The following is a 15198-nucleotide window of genomic DNA, read 5'->3' on the forward strand; positions in this document are numbered from 1 at the left end:
CCCTTGAGGGCAGGAGTTCAAGACCAGCCTGGGCAACATAGTGAGACCCCATCTCTACAACAAAAAACAAAAAAATTAGCTGGGCACGGTGGCAACTGCCTGCAGTCCTAGCTATTCAAGAGGTTAAGGGAGGACCTCTTGAGCCCAAGAATTTGAGGTTGCAGCGAGCCATGATTACACCACTGCACTCCAACCTGGGTGACAGAGCAAGACCCTGTCTTAAAAAACAAAAAACAAAACAAAACAAAAACCTAGTTTGGGGGCAAATGGTTGGTTGTGGTAGTCAAGATGCATTGTTTATGGGTGACTAACACTGAGGACTCAGATTCTCACTTTGACAAGATGGACGCTGGGGCTCAAGATCCTGAATTTGAGGCACCTGGAGTTTCTCTTGCCCAGTTCTGGGTGCGTGTGAGCCCTTGTTACTGTTTTGGGACACCTAACGCTCGGCTCTAGATGTCTGCAGTTGTGTGGCTTCGTTACCGAGGGTGGGGACAGGGGCTACTGACACCCACGTTAGTGACGACAGTGGGGGCCTACTGTCTGGATTAGAAGTGACTTCCTGTGGCATTTCACCTGTCATGTTTGGGGCGAGTCAGTTCAGAGACTCAGGTGTTAAGTCTAGGGTGACTGGTTTTGAGGTTTAGCGGTGACCGAGGTTGGCAGCCCACATGTTGATTTGGGGGTCCTACTGATTACCTTAGGGCTGACTGAGGTTTGGAGCTCACTTGCCTAGTTTGGGGGTCACTGAGCCTGGGTGCCCCAGGCCCTCGTTTTGGGGACATCTGATACTGGGAGGCTATAAGCAAAGTATGTGGGTGGCTGGCTGTGGAGCTCAGATGCCTATTTTGAGAGTGACTCACTGTGGTTTTGCTGACCTTGAGCCCCTGAAGGTTAATTTAGGTGTAAGGGAAACTGTGGGTATTCTTTTTTTTTTTTTTTTTTGGAGATGGAGTCTCGCTCTGTCGCCCAGGCTGGAGTGCAGTGGTGCGATCTCGGCTCACTGCAACCTCTGCCTCCCTGGTTCAAACAATTCTCCTGCCTCAGCCTCCTGAGTAGCTGGGACTACAGGTGCACGCCGCTACACCCAGTTAATATTTTGTATTTTAGTACAGACGGGGTTTCACCATGTTGCCCAGGCTGGTCTCAAACTCTTGAGCTCAGGCAATCCACCTGCCTTGGCCTCCCAAAGTGCTAGGATTACAGGCGTGAGCCACCACGCCTGGCCTGTGGGCCTGTATTCTAATTTGGGGACAGATTAAGGCTGGGGCCCTAAATCCAAAATAGAGGTGACTTACCATGATGTTCAGTTAGGGGGTTCTGAACCTGGGGGTGTGGTTCAGAGCCCAAGTTTGGGGCTCAAATCCAAAATGCCTTAGTTTGTGGGTAGCTGTGGCAAAACATTCAGATGTCTAGTTTAGGGGTGTGTAATGCTGCCTGCCCAGATGTTGAGGTTGGGATGACCATCTGAGACCCCAAACACCAATATGGGGTGACAGCTGGGGCCCAGATGTCCCTCGGCAGATCCAGTGCCAAGCTAGGTTGTGTCGCCAGATGCCTCCAGAGGGTGTGACTCTTGTGTATGAGAAGCCCATCTTTGGGGGGTTAAGAGAAGGCAACTAGATGTCTGGTTTGAGGGCTACTAGTTATGAATTTCTAACATTTATATACAATTTGGGGCTCACTGGGCCTCAAGACCTAGTTGCCAGGGTTTGTGGTTCTTTGTACCTAGTTTGGGGTGTTGTTCCTTTTTTTTTTTTTTGAGACAGAGTCTTGCTCTGTCGCCCACGCTGGAAAGCAGTGGCAAGATCTTGGCTCACTGCAACCTCCGCCTCCTGGTTCAAGCCATTCTCATGCCTCAGCCTCCCGAGTAGCTGGGATTACAGGCGGCCGCCACAATGCCCAACTAATTTTTGTATTTTTACTAGAGACAAGGTTTTACCATGTTGGCCAGGCTAGTCTTGAACTCCTGACCTCAGGTGATCCGCCCGCCTGGCCTCCCAAAGTGCTGGGATTACAGGCGTGAGCCACTGTGCCCGTCCCAGGTGTTGTTCCTTAGTGTGGGAGTGTCTGAGGCTAATCAGCCAGATACCTAGTTAGGGGTGACTGACACAGAGACTCAGATCCTGCGGGGGGGCCTCAATGCCTGGATTAGGAGTGGCTTAAATTGTTTCCTTTGTTTTGATTCATTTTTTAGACAGAGTCTTGCTCTGTCACCCAGGCTGGAGTGCAGTGGCATGATCTCAGCTCACTGCAAGGTCTGCCTCACTGGTTCATGCCATTCTCCTGCCTCAGCCTCCCCAGTAGCTAGGACTACAGGCGCCTGCCACCATGTCCGGCTTTTTTTTTTTTTTTTTTTTTTTGTATTTTTAGTAGAGACGAGGTTTCACCGTGTTAGCCAGGATGGTCTCAATCTCCTGACCTCATGATCTGCCCGCCTCGGCCTCCCAAAGTGCTGGGATTACAGGTATGAGCCACCATGCCTGGCCCCCTTTTTTTTTACTTTTGAGATGAGGTCTCACTGTCGCCCAGACTGGAGTGTAGTGGTATCATCATAGTTCACTGCAGCCTTGATCTCCCAGGCTCAAGTGATCCTCCCGCTTCAGCCTCCCAAGTAGCTGGGCACTACCATGCCTGGCTAATTTTATTTTTTGTAGAGATGAGGTCTCAGTATGCTACTCAGGCTGGCCTCCAACTCCTGGGCTGAAGGGATCCTCTTGCCTCGGCCTCCCAAAGTGCTGGGATTACAGGCGTAAGCCACCGCATCTGGCCTCTTCTTGTCTGTTATCAGGTCTCTTAACGGATTGAGAGCGCACCCCGGAAACCCAGGATAATCCCATCTCAAGATCCTTCATTTAATTGCATCTGAATAGACTCTTCCTGTAAGGTCACATTAGCAGGTTCTGGGGTTAGGATGTGGACATACCTTGTTAGGGGGCCACCATCCAACGTCCTATGAGGGTGTTTGAGGCAGGCACCCTAAATCCCAAGTCTGATTATGGACTCCTTGGTGTTTGGATTAGGAAGATTGACCTTGAGGGTCAGCTCCATACACCTGATTTGGGGGTTCTTGACTTGCCTACTTCTGGGGGTAACAGCCTATGGGGTGCTTAGTGTAGGGTGACTGAAGTTTGGGGCCCCTGTAATCCCGGCTACTCGGGGGGCTGAGGCAGGAGAATCGCTTCTACTGGGAGGCAGAGGCAGAGGTTGCAGTGAGCCAAGATGGCACCATTGCACTCCAGCCTGGGCGACAAAGTGAGACTGTCTAAAAATAAATAAAATATTTTAAATTAAAAAAATTTAAATTAAAAAAATTTTTAAATTAAAAAAATTAAAAAATAATTTAGTAGTTTGGAGATCTGAGCTTCAATGCCACAGAGCCCTCCTAACGTTGGGGGTGTCTGAAGTTGGGAGGCTAGCTGCTGAGTTTGTGGGGTAACTTAGAGGGGTCTTTAACTCTTATGAGTGGGGGTGAAAGCTCAGATGTGTATTGTAAGGGCAGGTGATACTGGAATTCCAGGTGCCAAGTTGGGGGGCTTCTAAAGCTGGTTGTTGACTGGGCGTGGTGGCTCATGCCTGTTGTCCCAGTTACTTGGGAGGCAGAGGCAGGAGGATCACTTGAGCCTGGGAGGTCGAGGCTACAGTAAGCCAAGATCACACCACTCCAGCTCCAGCCTGGGCAACAGAGTAAGACCCTGTCTTTAAAAAAAAAAAAAAAGGGCCGGGCACAGTGGCTCCCACCTGTAATCCCAGCACTTTGGGAGGCCGAGGCAGGTGGATCACGAGGTCAGCAGATGGAGACCATCCTGGCTAACACGGTGAAACCTCGTCTCTACTAAATTAGCTGGGCGTGGTGGCGGGCGCCACTAGTCCCAGCTACTCGGGAGACCGAAGCAGGAGAATGGCGTGAACCCGGGAGGCAGAGCTTGCAGTGAGCCGAGATCGCGCCACTGCACTCCAGCCTGGGCGACAGAGCAAGACTCCGTCTCACAAAAAAAAAAAAAAAAAAAAGAAAAGAAAAAAGTTGGTTGTCCACATGCACAGGTTAGAGTGACCAATGATTGGGTCTGGACGCAAGGTTTGGGGGTAATGCTACGTAGAGACGTACATGACTAGTGTTAAGGTGACTTGCTGGGGCATTTCTGAGGTTCCTTGGTTTAGTGGAAACTGAGTCTGGGGAGCCAGATGTCTAGTTTGGGGGAGTCTTAGGGTGGGTAGGACCCAGATCCTCATTTTGACTTGAGTCTGAGGATCCAGTTGTCAAGTTTGGGGTTGCCCAATTTAAGGGTGTCTGAATTTCAGTCCCATTTTCTAGTTTGTATGTGTTGAGAATGCGGTCACATGCTGAGGGGGGTGATAGCAGCTGGGGCCTATTTTTGTAGATCGTGGGTGATGTATCTGGGGGTCCTGATGAGGTTCAATGAGGAAAGTCTAGTTTAGGTGTGCCAAATTTGGGGCCCCAACATCTAATTTGGGGGTGACAGTATGCGGGAATAAATGCCTAGTTTGGGGGGGCTTGTGGTTACTTATGCTTATTTTGGGGAGACTGAGCTAAGGTCAATTTCCCTTATGGAGGACTTGTTTGGGGGTGAATGGACCTGGGCCCCAGAATCTTCATCTTGGGGTGTCTGGGGCTAGGCTGGGTTACCACCTTCTGTGTTTGTGAGTCCAGGTGGCTGTTCACTTGGCCTGGGGTGATCCAGGTCCATGTCTAGGTCTGATCCCAGGGGTCTTCAGTCAATGTGAGGGCTTCAGAGGGAGGGTAGGGGTTCGAAGGCCTGGTTTGTGGGTATCTAGATGCCTCCTTTAGAGGAATCTCAGACTAGGGTCCTGAGGTCCTAGGGGTCTAGTCCCAGGAGCTGGGGGAGCCAACCCTGGTGCTACCCCCCAAGGCTGGGCCTCTCCTGGGGGTGTTCGGGGGGGCAGTCCATTTGTGGGTGACCGACTTGGGGGAATAGGTGGCCCTGGTGGGGACTGAGCAGGGCCAGGCGTGGTGGGGGTGGGGGCGCTGCTACGCTGAGACGGCTGAGCCCCCGGGGCTGGCTGCAGCGGGGGTTCCCGCGGGAAGCGGAGCGCGGCGGGGCGGCCGGCGGCGGGAGGGCGAGCGCCGGAGTGACAGGAGAGGAAGAAAAATGGGCCGAGAAATCAGAGTGGACGCGCGGGGGGCGAGAGTCCGGGAGCGGGCGGCGGCGGTGGCGACGGGCGGGGGCCGCGTTCTCTGCCTCGGGGGACGCCGCCCGCTCGCCTTCCCAGATCCACGCCCTTGGAGGCTGGGCCGGCGATCCGACCCCCTCCCCTAATTCGAATCCTGCACCCTCTCCCGGTCACTCCCGCCTTGTTCCAGTCCCCGCCACTCCCATATTCCAGGTCCCCTCTCGCGTCCCCGACGGCCCCCTCCCGCGTTCTCTTTTCCTTCCGGGACTTCACTTCACTTTCTCCGCGTTCCGAGCCCTCCCCACCGCGTTCTCCTGCCCACTCCGCCTGCGTTCTAGCTGATCCACCCACGTTCTAAACTGGCTCTGCGACCGAACCCCCTTCCCCTCCATGCCCTGGGCCCCTTCCCCTTTCCTGAATCTGTCTCTTTCTTCCAGTCGCCTCTTTTTCAGCAGCCCCCGGGATCCCCCCCCACGTCCCCTCCAAAGGTTTGAAGCGGAAATGGGGCGCGCGGCGGCGGGGGAGGGGCGGGGCGGGGCGGGGGCGGCGGCCAATGGAGCGGGAAGCAGGACAAATGAGGCCCGGCCCGCGCGGCCGACAGGCCCCTCCATCTTCCCATTAGCGCCTAATGGCCCCCCCGCCGCCGCCTGATGAAGATTTATCGGCCCCGGAACCCCCGCCCCTCCGCCCCCGGGCTCCCCGCGCCCGCCAGGCCTCGCCCCGCCCCCGCCCGCGCGGACACCTGATGAAGCCGTCACCGCTGGGGAAGAGGGCGAGGCGTCTCTCGGCCGAGACCCGACGAGACAGGCGCGCAGAGACGCCGAGGGGCGGCAAGGAGAAAGTTTCGGGGCCGCGGAGTCAGAGTCCTCGAGGGGGAGTGGAGGGGAGGGTCTGACCCGCAGCCGAAGGAGCCCCCAACTGTGAATCCGACCCTAGTGTTGCGTCCGAGTCCGGCGCGGGTGGGAGAGGGGGCGGCTGCACCGGAGGACCGGGCACGGTTTTCAGGCATCCTAGGGAGGCTAGAGGTGGGGGCCCGGAAGCCGGGGCCTGCGACAGAAGTGGACTCCGGACCAAGCTGGGACCAGGAGGGGCGGGGACCTGGACTCATGGGTCAGAGGAAGGAAGCTGCGGGGTGGCCTGGACTCCTGGGTCTGAGGGAGGAGGGCCTGGGGGCCTGGACTCTTGGGTCTGAGGGAGGAGGGAGGGCTGGCGGCCAGGACTCCTGGGTCTGAGGGAGGAGGACAGCCTGGGGGCCTGGACCTGGAGGGGAGGAGGGAGGGGCTGAGGCCAGGACTCCTGGGTCTGAGGGAGGACTGGGGACCTGGACTCATGGGTCTGAGGAGGGAGGGGCTGGGGGCCTGGACTGGGTCTGAGGGAGGAGGGAGGGGCTGGGGGCTTGGACTGGGTCTGAGGCAGGGAGGGGCTGGGGGCCTGGACTCCTGGGTCTGAGGAGGAGGGCTGCAGGAGTGCCTGGACTCCTGAGGTCTGAGGGAGGGGACTGCTGGGGGCTGGATTCCTGGGCCTGGAGGGGAGCTGGGAGCTGGGGCTCCTGGGTCTAAGGAGAGAGGAAGGTCTGGGGGAGCCTGGACTCTGGATCTGAGAGCAGGGGAGGGGCTGGGGGCCCCTGGACTCCTGGGTCTGAGGGAGGAGACTGCTGGGGGCCTGGATTCCTGGGCCTACTGGAGGAGGGGCTGGGAGCCTGGACTCCTAGGTCCGGGGGAAGAAGCAGCTGGGGTTTTAGACTCCTGGGTCTGAAGGAGAGGCTGGGGCCTGGAATCTGGGACCTGGAGTCTGGGGCCTGGGGGAAGGAGGAGGCTGGGAGCCTCCACTCCTGGGCCCTAGGCAGGGAGCTTGGCTCTGGGGGGGCTGGGTTGGGAGGCCCCTGATTGATTTCTGTTTACCGGCTGTCCCCGCAGGCGGAAGAGCGAATCGCGCCCCATCCATCAACAGGCTCGCAGCCTCCCTAATAAAAACATTTTACTCCTAAATGATCTCGAACTAATTAACTCAAAGTGTTAATTAAAGTTTGCGCAGACAGCATTGTCATCAGGGAGGGCGGTGGATCCATCTTCCTGAGAGAGAGACAGTGTTTGGGGGGGCCTCCCATCCCCCTCACTGCTGAGCCCTGTCCACTGCTCCACCCTGTGGCCTCCAACCTCCCCTGGGGGCTCTCCGCGTCTGTCCCCACTCTCAAGCTCTTCTCTGAGCTCTTCACTGGTCTGTCTCTGAGTTTCTGTGTCTCTGTCTCTTGCCTCTCTTGCCAGAATGCTGTGTCCCCAGGGTTCCCACCTCCGGTTCATGTGCTTTTGTGTGTGTGTGTGTGTTGGGGTTATGTGTGTGGAGCACGTATGTGTGTCGGAGTTTGTATGTGGACACATGTGCATGTCAGAGGAGATGCATGGCGGTTTGTGCACATGTGTGTTTGAACCCGGGGTGTATGTGTTAAAGTTTGCATGAGCACAGGCATGTATGAGCCCAGAGCTATGTGTGTGTCTGAACATGTGGTCCATGTGGACAGGTAGGCTGTGGGACCTGACCAGGTGTCCCTGAGACAGTGTTTAAGGACCTCTAGGGGCCCCTTGCTCGGCAGGCCAGGCAGGAGCAGGGGCCGTAGGTGCACTGGGTGGGCGAGGGACCAAGCTCAAGCTCACTAGGCCCCTATCCCCTTCTCCCATCTCCCACAGCCCATCGCCAGCAGGGCCAGGGAGCGCAGGCCAGGACAGGCCACCAGGCCATGGGCATTGGTGGGGTGGCTGGCTGGGCGGCCCCAGTGTGAGCTCATACATCAGGGCTGACAGGCTCCGAAAGCCCCGGAATTAAAACCTAAATCGAATATTGATCACCCGCTCCGGCCGTGGCGCCCACGACGGCCCCCCCAGCTCCCTCACGCTTGCTCCCTGCTCCCTGGTTCTCAGGCGTCACCGCTGTCCTGTCTTTCCGTCTTTCTTGCCTCCTCTCTCCCGGGCTTCTCTGCACCCAGGCCTTCCTCTAGTGGCCCCAGCAGGTGCCCCCTCAGGCAGAGACAGAGACAGAGGCTGAGAGAGACACAGGGACATGCAGACACAGAAAAGAGACCCAGACACGGAAACAGTTCAACACAGACCTGCAGACAGACCCAGAGCAGGCAACACACAGACAGACAGACACGGCACACAGTCACCCACAGACTTATGCACAGGGAGTCACGCACAGCCACACCTCAAAAGTCACACTGATATACCATTGCACAAAAATGCTGCCCACAGGACACACATACAGAAAGTGCCAGACACAGACAGGCAGACAGAAAGACACCCACAGGCCCACAGAATTACTGCCACACTCCGGATCACTGAGACTTGAGTGTAGTGATACAGGGACAGTCGCAAAGCAAGTTACACCAACATGGGCAGAGCGAGACAGAAGATACGCAGTCATGGATGCAGGTAGATACACAGACACACTGAGCTCCCCAATGGCAGGGAACACACTGCCTGTTTGCCCAACTGCACTCATCCTGACACACAGCCACCTCCCTCTGACTCAGCCCCCAGACACCACCCCCACTCTTGGATCGAGAACCCAGAAAGGCCCCGCTGCACAGGGAGGAGCCTCTCAGACCTCATCCCCCAACTCTGAGCAGTCCCCTCCATGCCCCAAAGTTCCGGGCTGATCCAGGAAGGTAGCTGGAGAGATGGACCCCAGAGAGGGCAAGAAGGATTCTCCGGCCAGAGACGGGCAGGGACAGGGCCAAGGTCATGCTGTCCAGGGAAGGCCCAGGGATCCAGGGTTCTAGTCTCTGAGACCACCTGTAGGACTGAGGTGAGACAGCGGGAAGAACTTCCCGAGACCACTAGGGCTGGGGCTCCCCAGAGTGGGCAGGGGTGCTGCCCCACTCCCACCCCCACCCTGAGGCTTCCCGGCTAGGGCGGGCAGCATCGGAGGCGGGCGGTGGTGGCTGCCTGGGAGAAGATGAATCTTTCATGAGTGATTTGCGGCCGCCTCTTCTCGTCCCGTGTTGTTTAATGTTTCAATTTGGGCGAAAGCAAAACATTCAATCAGGCGGATTAAGTGCGTAATGCGTCTCATCGCTCAATCTGTCGCCTCCGCCGGGCAGCCCGCCGGGTGGGGGGGCAGGCTGGGAGGGGGTGGCGGGCAGAGACCCCGGCCAGGGGAGCCCGTTCCCCAGCAACTCTCCAACGCTTTGCCACAGGGAGCCCCTCAGCCTGGAATCCCCGCCGGGCTCCAGGCTCTCCCCACATACCGATCTCTGCTTCATCTCCGGGTGTCCACTTGGCTTGGGGAGCCCTGATTTCTCCGCAGCCCTCTGTCTGTCTGTGTGTGTCCACCTGTCTCTCTGTCCACCTCTGTCTTCTGGATGTGTCCGCTGTTCCCTCTGATATCCGTCTGTCTCTCCATCAGTGCCTGCCCTTGTCCCTGTCCACCTGTCCTCTCGCTGCCTGTTCTCTGGGTTTTCTCCCTTTAGACCTAGCCCCCATCCCTCTGTCACTGTCCATCTGTCCATATGGCTCCCGTCCTGTCTCTTGTATTGTCCGTACCCAGGTCTCACCAGCCCAACCTCTGTCTGTTCAAGAGTCTCTCTGTTGCCTTCACCCTCTGCCTGCCATCTGCTGCAGACCCCCTCTGTCCTCCATATTTCCCTATCTTCAGTTCTAGCCCTGAACTCACGCCCCGGTCTCTTTCTTCTCCACCAAGGTCTGAGTCCTCAATCCTGTCAGCCTGACCCCAGCCCACTTCTCTATTCATCTTTGTCCCTGTCTGTGTCCACCTGTCTGTTCGCCCATCTCCATCCTTCTCTCTCTCTCCCTCTCCCCCTGTCTCTGCTCCCACTTGGGTCAGTGCCTCTGGCTTCCCTCCTTGACCTGTCAGTTGCCTGTCCCTGGTCTGGCCTAATCTCCATGTCCACTAGGGGGCAGCAGGCACAGGCTTTTCTGGAGGGGAGGCTGGCGATGGCTCAGGGGCTTCCCAGCCAGCCCTGTTACTTATTTGTCTGCTGACCATCCTGCCCATGGGGTGTCCCAGCCCCACCCCTTCCTCCCTCAGACCCAGGAGTCCAGGCTCCCACCCCCCTCCTCCCTCAGACCCAGGAGTCCAGGCCCCCAGCCCCTCCTCCCTCAGACCCAGGAGTCCAGGCCCCCAGCCTCTCCTCCCTCAGACCCCGGAGTCCAGGCCTCAGCCCCTCCTCCCTCAGACCCAGGGGTCCAGGCCTCAGCCCCTCCTCCCTCAGACCCAGGGGTCCAGGCCTCAGCCCCTCCTCCCTCAGACCCAGGATTCCAGGCTCCCAGCTCCTCCTCCCTCAGACCCAGTGGGTCCAGGCCCCAGCCCCTCCTCCCTCAGACCCAGGAGCCCAGGATCTGAGACCATCCTCCATCAGACCCAGGAGTACAGGTCCTGGGCCATCTTCTCTCTCACAACCCAGGGGTCCTATCCTCTACCCACTTCCTCTCTCTTCCTCCCAGAGAGCCTGTGACCTGCTCAGGGATAAATGGAGATTTCAGCTGGGGACTGACAGGCACTAACCAGAAATGTTGTCACCATTGCGCACGAACAGGGACACAAACAGATTGTGTGTGTGTGTGTGTGTGCGCGTGCGTGCACATGTCCAGGAAACACAAACATAATGGGATATAGGATTCAGTCAACACACAAGGACACACACAGACACCAGCTAACATGCATGCACACCAGAACTCAGGGACACACGCTGAGCTTCTGCCCATTCAGGGCAACTGACTTTGGGGACAGCAGGGTAGGACAGGAGGGTCTCCCCAAAATCTCATCTCCAGATCTGCCCTCAGCCCCAATCCCTCAGCCTCTGCCCTTCTCCTGGCACCCTTGCCCTTCCTCCCCGCTTCCTGGCAGGTTCTCAGCCTTTTGGCCCCACTCCTACCCTCTGCCCCCGACCCCTCCACTCTGCCTCTCTGGCCTCTCCTCTGCCAGGCTCGCTTTCCTCTGTTGCTCATGTTCCCTACACCCCTCAGCCCCTCTCCCCAATTCCCTAAGTTCCTGTTTCTCAGCCTCTCACTTCTGTGTGTCTGTCTGTGTGTCATCAGTTTCTCCTGCCCCCTCCTCCATCTGTCTTTTTCTCTGAATTGTCTTTGTCCATTTCTTTGCTCCTCTGTAGCCAGTTAGTAACATCTGGGGCTTTCTCTCTGAGCCACTCTCAATCTGTCTCTCTGTCGCCCTTTCTTAGGGTGTCTCTGCTCTCTGAGTCTCTCGGAATGTCTCTGTCAGTCCCTGTCTCTCTCTATAACTCTAGGCTTTGCAGTCTCCAAGTTTCTCTCCGTGTCTCTGCATCTCTCTTCTCTCTCCCATCTCTCTCACTGTCTGTTCTTCTCTGTCTCCCTGTCTCTGTCTCTCTGTCCATCCATCTCTCTCTCCCCCAGCCCCTCCCTCCCTCCCCCTCTCTCCCTCTCTGTCTCACTCTTCGCCTCTCTCTTTTCTCTCTCAAGTGTTTTCAATTTTATTCTGAGTGGAATTAACTACCCCTGATGTCAAATTGCCGCCGAAATCGATAATAATATCTTTACAAAAGAGGATATTCTTCTCTCGGAGAACGGCCTCTGAAAAATGGAAAATTTAGTCGAAATTGATTCATTACTTGACACTTTATAGAACGGCTGCGTATTGATCGCACCTGTCATGTCCCATCTCCCCTAATCGAAGCTGAAGGCCGGCTCCGATGCCTGCTATTTTTCATAATTCCACCGCAGCCGACAGCTCCACAAACACCGCCGCTCGCTCAGCCTCCGCCTCCCCGGGCCGGCCGCCACCGCGCGCCCTCGGCCTGGCCCTGGCCCTGCCAGCCGCACTGCACGGCTGTCCCTCCGTCCATCTGCCCACCAATTCTGCAGATGCCCTCTGTCCGTCCTCCCCTCCCTCCTTCTGTCTGTCTGTCCCTCCTGCCCCAGCCCCAAGCCCTAAGTCTGTCTGTCTGTCCTTTTCCTGGACCAGCCCCCACATCTGTCCCCAGTCTTCCAACACCCTTGCCGCCCATCCTTTCTCTCACCCTTGTCTGTCTGTCTGAATTCCCACTCCCAGGCACACGCCCTGGCTGGCTGCCTCCCCCTGCTCTCCTGGCTCCCATCTGTCTTGTGTCTGTCCGTCTGCCCTCCTTGCACCTCGTTCATCCTGGGCCTTCATCCTTCCACCCACCAGGCCCCTCTCGGTCCATCCTCTCCCACCCGGGATAGGCGGTGGGGTGAGGGAGGGGTGGCCATGCTGTTTGTTTGCACCCCTTTCCCAGCTGACTGGACTCCCCCATTCCCTCTGCTCTCCCAACATCCACAGCAGCGTGGCTTGGCCCAGCTCCAGCCCCGTCTCCCCTGGGGCTCCCCGTCCTTCTCCCCAGCCCCTCTCTGCCCAGCTTCTCCTCGCCTCCCTCCCTGCTCTCTTTAGTGTCCTCTCCGTGCCTCCCTCCTCCCCTTTCCCTCCCTCCCTGCCTCCTCCCCAGGCCCTGTGGGCTTGGCTTTGCCCTCAGCAGGGACCCAGAGATGAATCAGGCACAGGCCCTGCCCACAGGGAGCCTCAAGCCCCGAGGGATGGGGGATGGCCGGCGGTCATACTGAGCCAGAGGACACAGTGGTAGGGTGGGCCCTGCTCTGGGAGGACGCAGAGCCGTGTAGGCAGGGCGCTTGTCTGCACAAGCTCCTAGTCTAATATGGGGGCAGGGGGGAGGGCAGGGGGGAGGGCAGGGGGGAGGGCAGGGCAGCCTGGTGGTTAAGAACACAGACCCCTTGGCCAGGCTGCTTGGCTCCAGGTCCCCTTCTAATACTAACTAGCTGTGTGCCAATCAGCAAGTGATTCTGTGGCTCAGTTTCCTCATCAGTAAAGTGGGGGTGACACTTATAAGAGCACCTACCTCTTAGAGTTGTGCCATGAGACTTGCTTGAGTTAATCTGTGTATAGAGTTTAGGCAGTGCCGGGCACCAGGCAAATCCCATTAAAGGGTCATTGTCATGACTACTGACGTGCTGGGATTTGGGCCCCATTCAGCCTCCCCCGCCCACACCACCCCCACCTCCCCTTTTGCTCTTGTGGTTCTGGGAGGGCTGCAGTGGTGGGGAGGGAGTTAAGGAGATGGAAACTTGGGGTGGGGGGCTCCTGGTTTCACCCTCTGTCACCTTTAGTGCTGTCACTGCACCAGGAGGCATCTTTGTTAAAAGCAATCTCGAGACAGCCGACAGCCCTCACGGAGGGGTCCTCTTGCTCCTGGGGCTTTCGAGAGTCTAGCGGATATTACAGACCCCAGAGGTATGCTCTCTCCTTCATGGGTAATAAATTCAGTCCACTGGGTGTTACAGGCTGGTGAGGGTATTCTCCTGCTCCCTCTCTCCCAGTCTCCCCCTCTCCTAGGGGGCATTAAACACCCTGAGGGCGTCCTCTCTCAGTGGGGTATTAACTACAGTCTTCTGCTGCTGCAGCCTCCCTGGGGATGTTAAGTACAGCTTAATGATCCCCCTCCTGTGAGACGCTTCCTTCAGCCAAGTAGGCAGTGTTGGCAACACTGCTAACGAGGGAACGTGTGCCCCTGCCGGCCGCGGGGATGCTGTGCAGCGAGGGGTCTCTTTCACTGAGCACCTACTATGTGCCTTACGTGGCGCTGCACGCTCTGACGTCTTCTTCTCATGAATCCTCCCGAACCCTAGGACTCAGAGAGGGAGTATAAATTTTCCAAAATGCACAGCCCCAAAAGGTGTTCCAGAAATCAAGACGATGTCTTCTGGGGGTGGGGGATGCTGAGGGTGTTCTGAACAGTCAGATGGTGCTGTTCCCATTCCCACCGGTGTGTAGGATGCACAGGGCAATGGGTCCTGGCCCCTCCCCTCCCAGAGCATCAGAGCTCTCCTTGCGGGGTCCTCCCCCCGCTCTGATTGGGACTGCAAGCCCCTCAAAGGTGTTAACATTACAGTCTGGGACATTTTCCTGTCTCCCAGAGGGGTGTGGTTTAGAGATAAAGTCTTAAAGCCCTCTTGACTGATGGTCTTCGCCATCTTAAGGGTGTCCCTCACATTCCAAAGATGTTCTGTTTTCCAATAGGGTGTCGTGTATGGTGTGATAAACTGTCTCTCTCCAGAGGGTGTCCAATCTTACTGAAGGGTGTTATCTACAGTCAATTGAGCTCTTTCTGCTTAGGTGTTCTGTCCCTCTTCACAGGGGTTTAATGGTCATGAAATGCATTCCAGTTGGTGGACTTGAAGCCTTGATGGTGTCCCAGCTCTCTTGAAGGGTGTAGCCAAGGAGTCATATCTACCCAGAGCGTGTCACCTTTCTCCCAAAGGGGTCCTGTGTGGGAGGAGTCCTGCCCCACAGAGGGTGTTCTGGAACCGCTTCCTTGGCATTCAGAGCCAGGCACTGGGCAGGTAGAGGAGGAATGCTCTCTGTAGTATGCTGGGTGTTACACACACACTCAGAGACAGACACAGATACACATACACAGACTTGCCATCTGCACACGCGGCACACACGTGCGTACCATAATACAGGAAGTGGGAACACACGACCCGTACATGGAGACATTCAGGCACATGCACAGAAACATATGCACAAACACTGTAGCTGGGGAGCTGTGTTCAAGTAGGCTGTGGACAGTCCCGGGGCTGTTGTGGACACGCAGAGGACCATGGCCCTGGGGGAAAGGGTCGTAAATGGAGCCCAGTGAAGCCTGTTGGCTCCTTGAAAGAATGTTCCCTACAGTCCAACTGCAGAAAAGGTACAGACAAGTGAAGGAATTCTTGTTTTCTGGTAAAATTCTTAATATTTTAATGGGATTATTCAGAAGCAGCAAGTTCACAGCAAATGTGTGTTTATTTGGTACTTGGTGCGGTACCAGCTGTGCTCCACGCGCCCTGCGGTTTAACCCTCCCAACCACTCTAGGAGGGAGGTCATTATTGTCCCATTTTGCAGATGAGGAAACTTGAGGCTGGGGATGTTTAGCGACTTGCCTGAGTGAGTGGTGAGTGGGAATGAGGCTGAACCCTGTCTGTCAGGCAGGGCTGAAGTTCTCTTCTAGCCTCTCAGCACCTTGGTCTCAGCACCTGGGC

The sequence above is a fragment of the Papio anubis genome, chromosome 20, assembly GCF_008728515.1.
Source record: "Papio anubis isolate 15944 chromosome 20, Panubis1.0, whole genome shotgun sequence".
NCBI classification, from domain to species: domain Eukaryota; kingdom Metazoa; phylum Chordata; class Mammalia; order Primates; family Cercopithecidae; genus Papio; species Papio anubis.